Genomic DNA, 6,877 nt, shown 5'->3' on the forward strand with positions numbered 1-6,877 from the left:
ACAGAAACAAAAACAACAATCATGTGACTATCTCAACAGACACAATTAAATCCTCTGAATTCTAAGTGTGTATCTTACTAATGAAGTCAGAGGGACAGGTTACTGAAACTGGCAAGTATTTGCTTGCAGAGATGTTCAGGAGAAGTGTCAATGCCAAGCACAAAGACAAATGGATTGACTGTGAAACAGCAGTACTAAACAGCAAATAATGAGTGGGAAGTCCAGTTGATTTAACAGTGCAAACTGTTATGCCCCTCAAGAAAACACTGAGGGTAAGAGCCAGCCTTAGAATGCTGCAGAAAGTCACCATCCTTCTCATCCCAAATGCCACTTATTTTCTTTCCAGATGCTTTTCATTCTGACATCTAAAATGAGTCCATGAATTTTCTAGAAATGTAAATCCAGAGGCACCTCAATAGCCCAGAAACATATGTTCTCCATTAGTCTAATCACCATCTAATTTGGGGGAGGTTCATGTTATCACTGAGGGGAGTTGCTGGTAACGTTAAAGTCGATTCTTGATTTTGCCAGAAGTTCCATTTTATGAGGTTTTATACTTCTTTTGTGTCATTAGTTGTCTTGTTTTACTGACTTAGGATTCCTGCTAATAATAGTGTTTTGCCCAAGATTCAGGTACAATGCCACTTTTCTGTCTGTATAAAAAGGAATCACAGCAAGTTCCAACAGTTCCTGTCAAAAAAGAGGTCAGCACTGTAATTGGTGGGGCTGTCTCAGACTGACTACTTCATCCCACTCACTACTTAGTTCACTCCTACAGGCCTATTTGGTAAGGGTGGGAATAATGAGAACAGCTTTTTATGATATTTGGATGATTGTGTGGACTCATTTTAAGCCTCCATATGGAATAAAATGACAGGGATGTTTTCTCCAGACAAATATTACTCTTAGCGCCTGAGAAAAAGAATATAAGAGAAATTTAAGAGACACTATTGTGTTTTCTTATCATGTTATTTTTAATTTTTTTCTGTTAACTTAGTCCAAAAAATTGGTGCATTGGCTTTATTTCTCAGAACATACATCATTCTTCTCCCTGCAATACCTTTTCTTTTGGCAGAAGAGAGAATTAACACAGACACAGGAAGATGAAGCAGAATCCACAGAGAATTCAAACTTATTAACAAGAAAAGAATAAATAATCCCATTTCATGATGGGCAAGGGAGTTGAACAGAAGCTTCTCTGAAGAACATAGGTGCATGGCCTACAGACACAGGAAAAAAATGCTCATCATCTTTAATCATCAGAGAAATGCAAATCAAAATGAGATATCATCTAACTCCAGTAAGAGTGGCGCACATAACAAAATCCCCAAACTACAGATGTTGGCATGAATGTGGAGAAAAGGGAACTCATCTGCACTGCTGGTGGGAATGTAAGCTAATATGTCCCTTTTGGAAAGAAGTATGGAGAATACTCAGGGATCTAAAGGTAGACCTGCCGTTTGATCCTGCAATTCCTCTCCTAGGTGTATATCCAAAAGACCAACAATCAATTTATAACAAAGATATTTGCACCAGATTGTTCACTGTAGCTCAATCCATAATAGCCAAGTCATAAAAGAAGCTCAAGTACCCATTGACCCATGAATGGATTAATAAATTGTCATATATGTATACCATGGAATATTATGCAGCCTTAAAAAAGATGAAGAATTTACCTCTTTTACCTTTACATGGATGGAGCTGGAACATATCCTACTTAGTAAAGTATCTCAAGAATGGAAGAAAAAGTATCCAATGTACTCAGTACTATTATGAAACCAATTTACAATCACCCACACTTTCACATGAAGAATAGATCACTACTATGGCCCAGGATGAAGGAAGGAGGAGGGGGGATGGGAGGGGACAGGAAAGGTCAGATGGAGGGAGGGTTAATGGTGGGAATCACACCTGTAGTGCATAATGCAAGGGTACATGTTGGATCTATTAAATATAGAGTATAAATATCTTAACACAACAATTAAGTAAATGAGATGAGGTATATATTAACCAGTGTAAGTGTTCCTAATTCTATATGAAATCAGCACATTCATAAATGCATTAATGTATACATGATCTATGTGTTTATGATTTAATAAGAATAAATACAAATTATGCTAAATCTAAAAAAAAAAAGAAATAAAATATACTTTGGAACCCACTACAAGAATACAGTGGCAGGCTACTACAGTAAGGTGCTAATTTAATGCCAAGGACTGTGTGGGTCCCAGCAACAGGTATGTTAACTTCCAGATCTCCTTTTGTCCATCCCAATTAGCATGTCATTTTATCTGTCAAGGTCATCAGTGATGACTGATCCTCAGGATCCAATGAACAAGAATGAAAGACTAATTAACTCAAGCATATTTTCCTCCCCATCTGTTATGGAGTTACTAGAGTTTATTAAGTGTCTCGAGTCTGTTTGTTGGACAGTCCTTTGGCTTAAGCTTCCTTCTCACTCTGATTCATCCTTCCCCTGACCCATTCCCTGCCCCACTCCCATCTCCCATCATATTTTGAAAGGTTCACGGCTGGCTCCAATCACTGGCAATCTGCTTTCTTATTAAGCATGGTTTTCATTTTCTTATTTTTATAAACTGGTAATCATCCAAATTTCCTCCTAGTGCTGCAACAGGCAATTCAAAAACAATCTGTTTAAAGCTTTGCTTCTCTGGGTTATGGACTATTCCTGAGCACCAACTAGGTGGAACCAGGAATTGTCAACAGGCATCTAACCCAAATGTGGAAAGCTTGGTGGCAGAAACAGAAGGAAAGATATATATATATATGTATATATATATATATGTGGTGCTCATAGCACAATGGTGATGGTGCCAGCCACATACATCAAGGGTGGCCAGTTTGAACCCGGCTGGGGCTGGTCAAGCAACAATGACAACTGCAACAAAAAAATAGCCAGGTGTTGTGGCAGGCGCCTGCGGTCCCAGCTACTTGAGAGGCTGTGGCAAGAGCACTTAAGCCCAAGAGTTGGCGGTTTCTGTGAGCTACGATGCCATGGCACTCTACCAAGGGTGACATAGTAAGACTGTGTCTCAAAAAACAAATAAACAAAAAAGAAAAAGATAAGAGTCATTTGAATGTAGTATCAGTGTCTGGGAGATTCTATATCAAATATATTTTCTGCACTGGCCCTAAGTATTGGCATGTTACACTGGGTAACAAGGAGAAATAAGAGGGCCCTTATGTTGGGGAGTGGTAAAGGAGAGAGAAAGAGTATGAACTCTGGAGTTTTTAGTACTTGATCTTAGCCAAAAGGCTGAAAAGTGACATAATACCCAGTCTGAAAGTGTGGGCAATTCTATCATTCTTATCTCTATCTGTGACTTTATTAAGTTTGTCAAGCTCTTTAATCCTCAGTCACTGAAACTGGAAGCACAATACCATCTTCCTCATAGACCTGTTATGAAATTGCAAAACAGGCAGAGTACTTAATCTAAGGTAAAGTACATAGTGAAGGCTCAACAAATGGCAAATGTGAGATAAAATTATCTTTTTATTAACAAAGTTCACTTGTCTTACAATATCTATTTATGTGCCCAGACTCAGGAAGAAGCATATATGTTCAAAAACTGATAACTTCAAGACTCTAGGAGTCTTTGTTCCAATTGCAGCCAGGGTGAGTTAGTGACTACAGAGAGAATCTCTGATTCTGTGCAATGACACAGGCGTGTTTGAGTGGATGAATTGAATGCCTAACCTCAAAGATGGCATTTTCACAGCCTAAGCCCCATTGTACATTCAAATTAGCCTTGAGCTTAGTCGAGGGTGACCAGACGTCCCAATTTTGGCGGGACAGTCCTGCTTTTCAAAAATTTGTCTGGAGTTGTTTTTAAAAAGTCCTGATTTTTGGAAAGAAGGCACAAATGGGCTGGAGAACAAGAAGGGAAGGTTTTCAGCCACCATATGGCTATTTCGCCAGAATATGAGTTTTATATTATTTTTGTTAATTTTATAATGTTAAACTGTAATAAATAATTACTGAGAAGTGATTATCGAGAACTGCTTATCAAAGTTTGCATTGTTGTCAGGCCCTGCCTGCCTGGTCCCCTGCCCCACGCCCCTGCTCCCCGCCCCCGCTCTGCCCCCCACCCCCAGCCATGTTGTCCCGCCTTACAGATGTTAAAATCTGGTCACCCTAGCTTAGTCCCCGTTAAGCTTTGAATCTACCTAGAACTAGGCAGATACACCTTTTATTCTAAGGTCAGAGTAACAAAGGTGAATGAGCCCTAGTAAGTGGCTCAGGAGGAAAGTAGTGGCAAAAGAATATGTTCTATGCCACCATCCCAACACCACACATACATCCAAATTCAACATAAACCCAAAGACTTACTCTTAGGGGGATTCTGCCATAGAGACTTCATTGGATATTAGCTCTGTATTCATCAAACTGTCTGAGTTTAATTACCAGCTTCACCTCCTCCCAACTCCTCCTTGGCAACTTACTAAACTTCTCTATGCCTCGGTTTCTTCTTTATAAAATGAGAATTATAATAGTTTCTACATCAGAAAGTAATTTAAATTATATGATACATGTAACATGCCTAGTATACAGGGTACAGCCTTTAATAAATATTAGCTATTGGCTTTATTATTGTTTTGATTTTTTAAAAAGAAAGACATATCACAAGCCCAATCTGGAGCCCCAAGGCAAAAGTTCTTTTGATCAAAGACAAAACATCATATTTCATGTAGAGGTTGGTTTCAAAATATCTGACAGATATTAGCAAAAGTAAAAATACAAATATTCTGATAGAGACCAAAAACAAATAAACCAAAGTATCCAGTAATTTTCTCTTAGAGATGGGCTTATATAAAATTATATTTTCAGGCTCGGCGCCTATAGCTCAACCGGCTAAGGCGCCAGCCACGTACACCTAAGCTGTCGGGTTCGAATCCCCAGCCCGGACCCGCCAAACAACGATGATGGCTGCAACCAAAAAATAGCCGGGCGTTGTGGCGGGCGCCTGTGGTCCCAGCTACTTGGGAGGCGGAGGCAGGAGACTCGCTTGAGCCCAGGAGTTGGAGGTTGCTGTGAGCTGTAATGCCATGGCACTCTGCCCAGGGGGACAGCTTGAGGCTCTGTCTCAAAAAAAAAAAAAAATTATATTTTCATTATATTTTTCAAATATTCCAAAATTTCTACAATAAGCACCTATTACTTATATTCAGGAAAAGTCATTACTTTTACAAATATTCAAAATTTTCATGACAGTGAAGTACCTTAGCCCACTTAGTGGGGCATTTATGTAGAGTGTTAATATTGATATATGGAATGCTCTTCTGTTCATCAGGTTGGGTGGTACCTTATTGCTTTGTTTTCTCTCTCGTGCTATTGTTTTATAAGAGCTGTGAGCTTTAACTTTTGAATGATTTTACACTGGTGGATATCTATTGTGCTGATCCATGTCCAATGGAGTTCTTAGTCTTTCCTGTAAGGCAGGTCTAGTAGTGACAATGTCCCTTAGCATTTGCTTGTCTGGAAAAGTCCTTCTCTGTTATTTATAAAACTTAGTTTTGCAAAATACAAGATCCTTGGCTGGCAATTGTTCTTTCTAAGAAGACTGAAAACGGAACCCCAATCCCTTTGGGCTTGTATGGTTTCTGCTGAAAAGGCTGCTGTTAATCTAATGGATTTTCCTTTGAGAGTTACTTGTTGATTTTGTCTTAACAGCTTGTAGGATTTTTCCCCTGCATGTTGACTTTGGCCAGATCAGGAATTATGTACCTTGGTGATGTCCTATTTGCTGTAATTCTTCTCTGTGTTTGAAGACCATCTTGTATTTGGTTATATGAATCTCTGGCAATACCAGGAAAGTTTTCCTCAGTATTTCCATAAATAGATTTTTCATAGTTTTTACTTTTCTTCTCCCTTAGGGATACTTATAACATGTATATTAGTTCACTTCACATCATCCAATATTTCTCTAAGAGATTGTTCAGTCTTCTTTATTCTCTTCTCTGGATCTTTGAATGGCTAGATTAGCTTGAGAACCTTATCTTTAAGCTCTGAGTTTCTTTCTTCTGCTTGGTTTAGTCTGTTGTTGAAGATTTCTGCTATATTTTGAAAATCTCTAAATGACTCTTTCATTTTTTAAAGTTCTATTATATCCTTCTTGTGTTGTCTAGCTCTTTAGCAACTTTTCCATTTCCTTTTCAATGATGTACTAATATATATTATGTATTATATATATATGTTATATATATATAATACGTACATATATATATATATGGCTTCTTTTTGTTGGTTGTCAACATTCTCTTTCATTCCATTTATCTAAGTTTTCATCTACGTTCTAAATTCCATCTCTGACATTTTGACAATTTCCTTTTGGTTGGGGTCTACTACTATTGATCTACTGTAATCCTTGGAGGTGTTGAATTCCTTCATTTTTTCACGGCACTGGAGTTCTTCTGCTGGTTTCTTCTCACCTGGATCCTCTTCTCTCAGCTCAGGGCTGATAGTTTTGCAGGACACTTGTTCTCCTTTACAGGGAACTCTCCTACTTAATGAGAAGAGGAGGTCCCTAAATGGTGCTTTCGTCTCCCTACTCTTCCTCTCCAGCAAAGGAAGGGTAGGCGCACTGAGAACCTGTAACATGGCCATTCTGTTTTAGCCCATTTCCCTGTGATTGTTACAGTTTAAGCCCATTCTGAAATATCTTCATGTGGAGTGGTATGTTGTTCCCCAGATTGTTGTGGGAAGTTTGAGTTTGGGGCTGGGTGAGACTATATCCACAGAGGCTGGTATTGCAGGAGATTTCTCTGCCCAGGGTCTCTCCATTGAGATGACAGTGACAGCTGGGTGAGTCTACCTAGGCAGTGGTCCTGGGTATATAGGCTGTGGGTGTTTGTTTGA

The sequence above is a fragment of the Otolemur garnettii genome, unplaced genomic scaffold, assembly GCF_000181295.1.
Source record: "Otolemur garnettii isolate 467f Iridium unplaced genomic scaffold, OtoGar3 scaffold00011, whole genome shotgun sequence".
Lineage (NCBI taxonomy): Eukaryota > Metazoa > Chordata > Mammalia > Primates > Galagidae > Otolemur > Otolemur garnettii.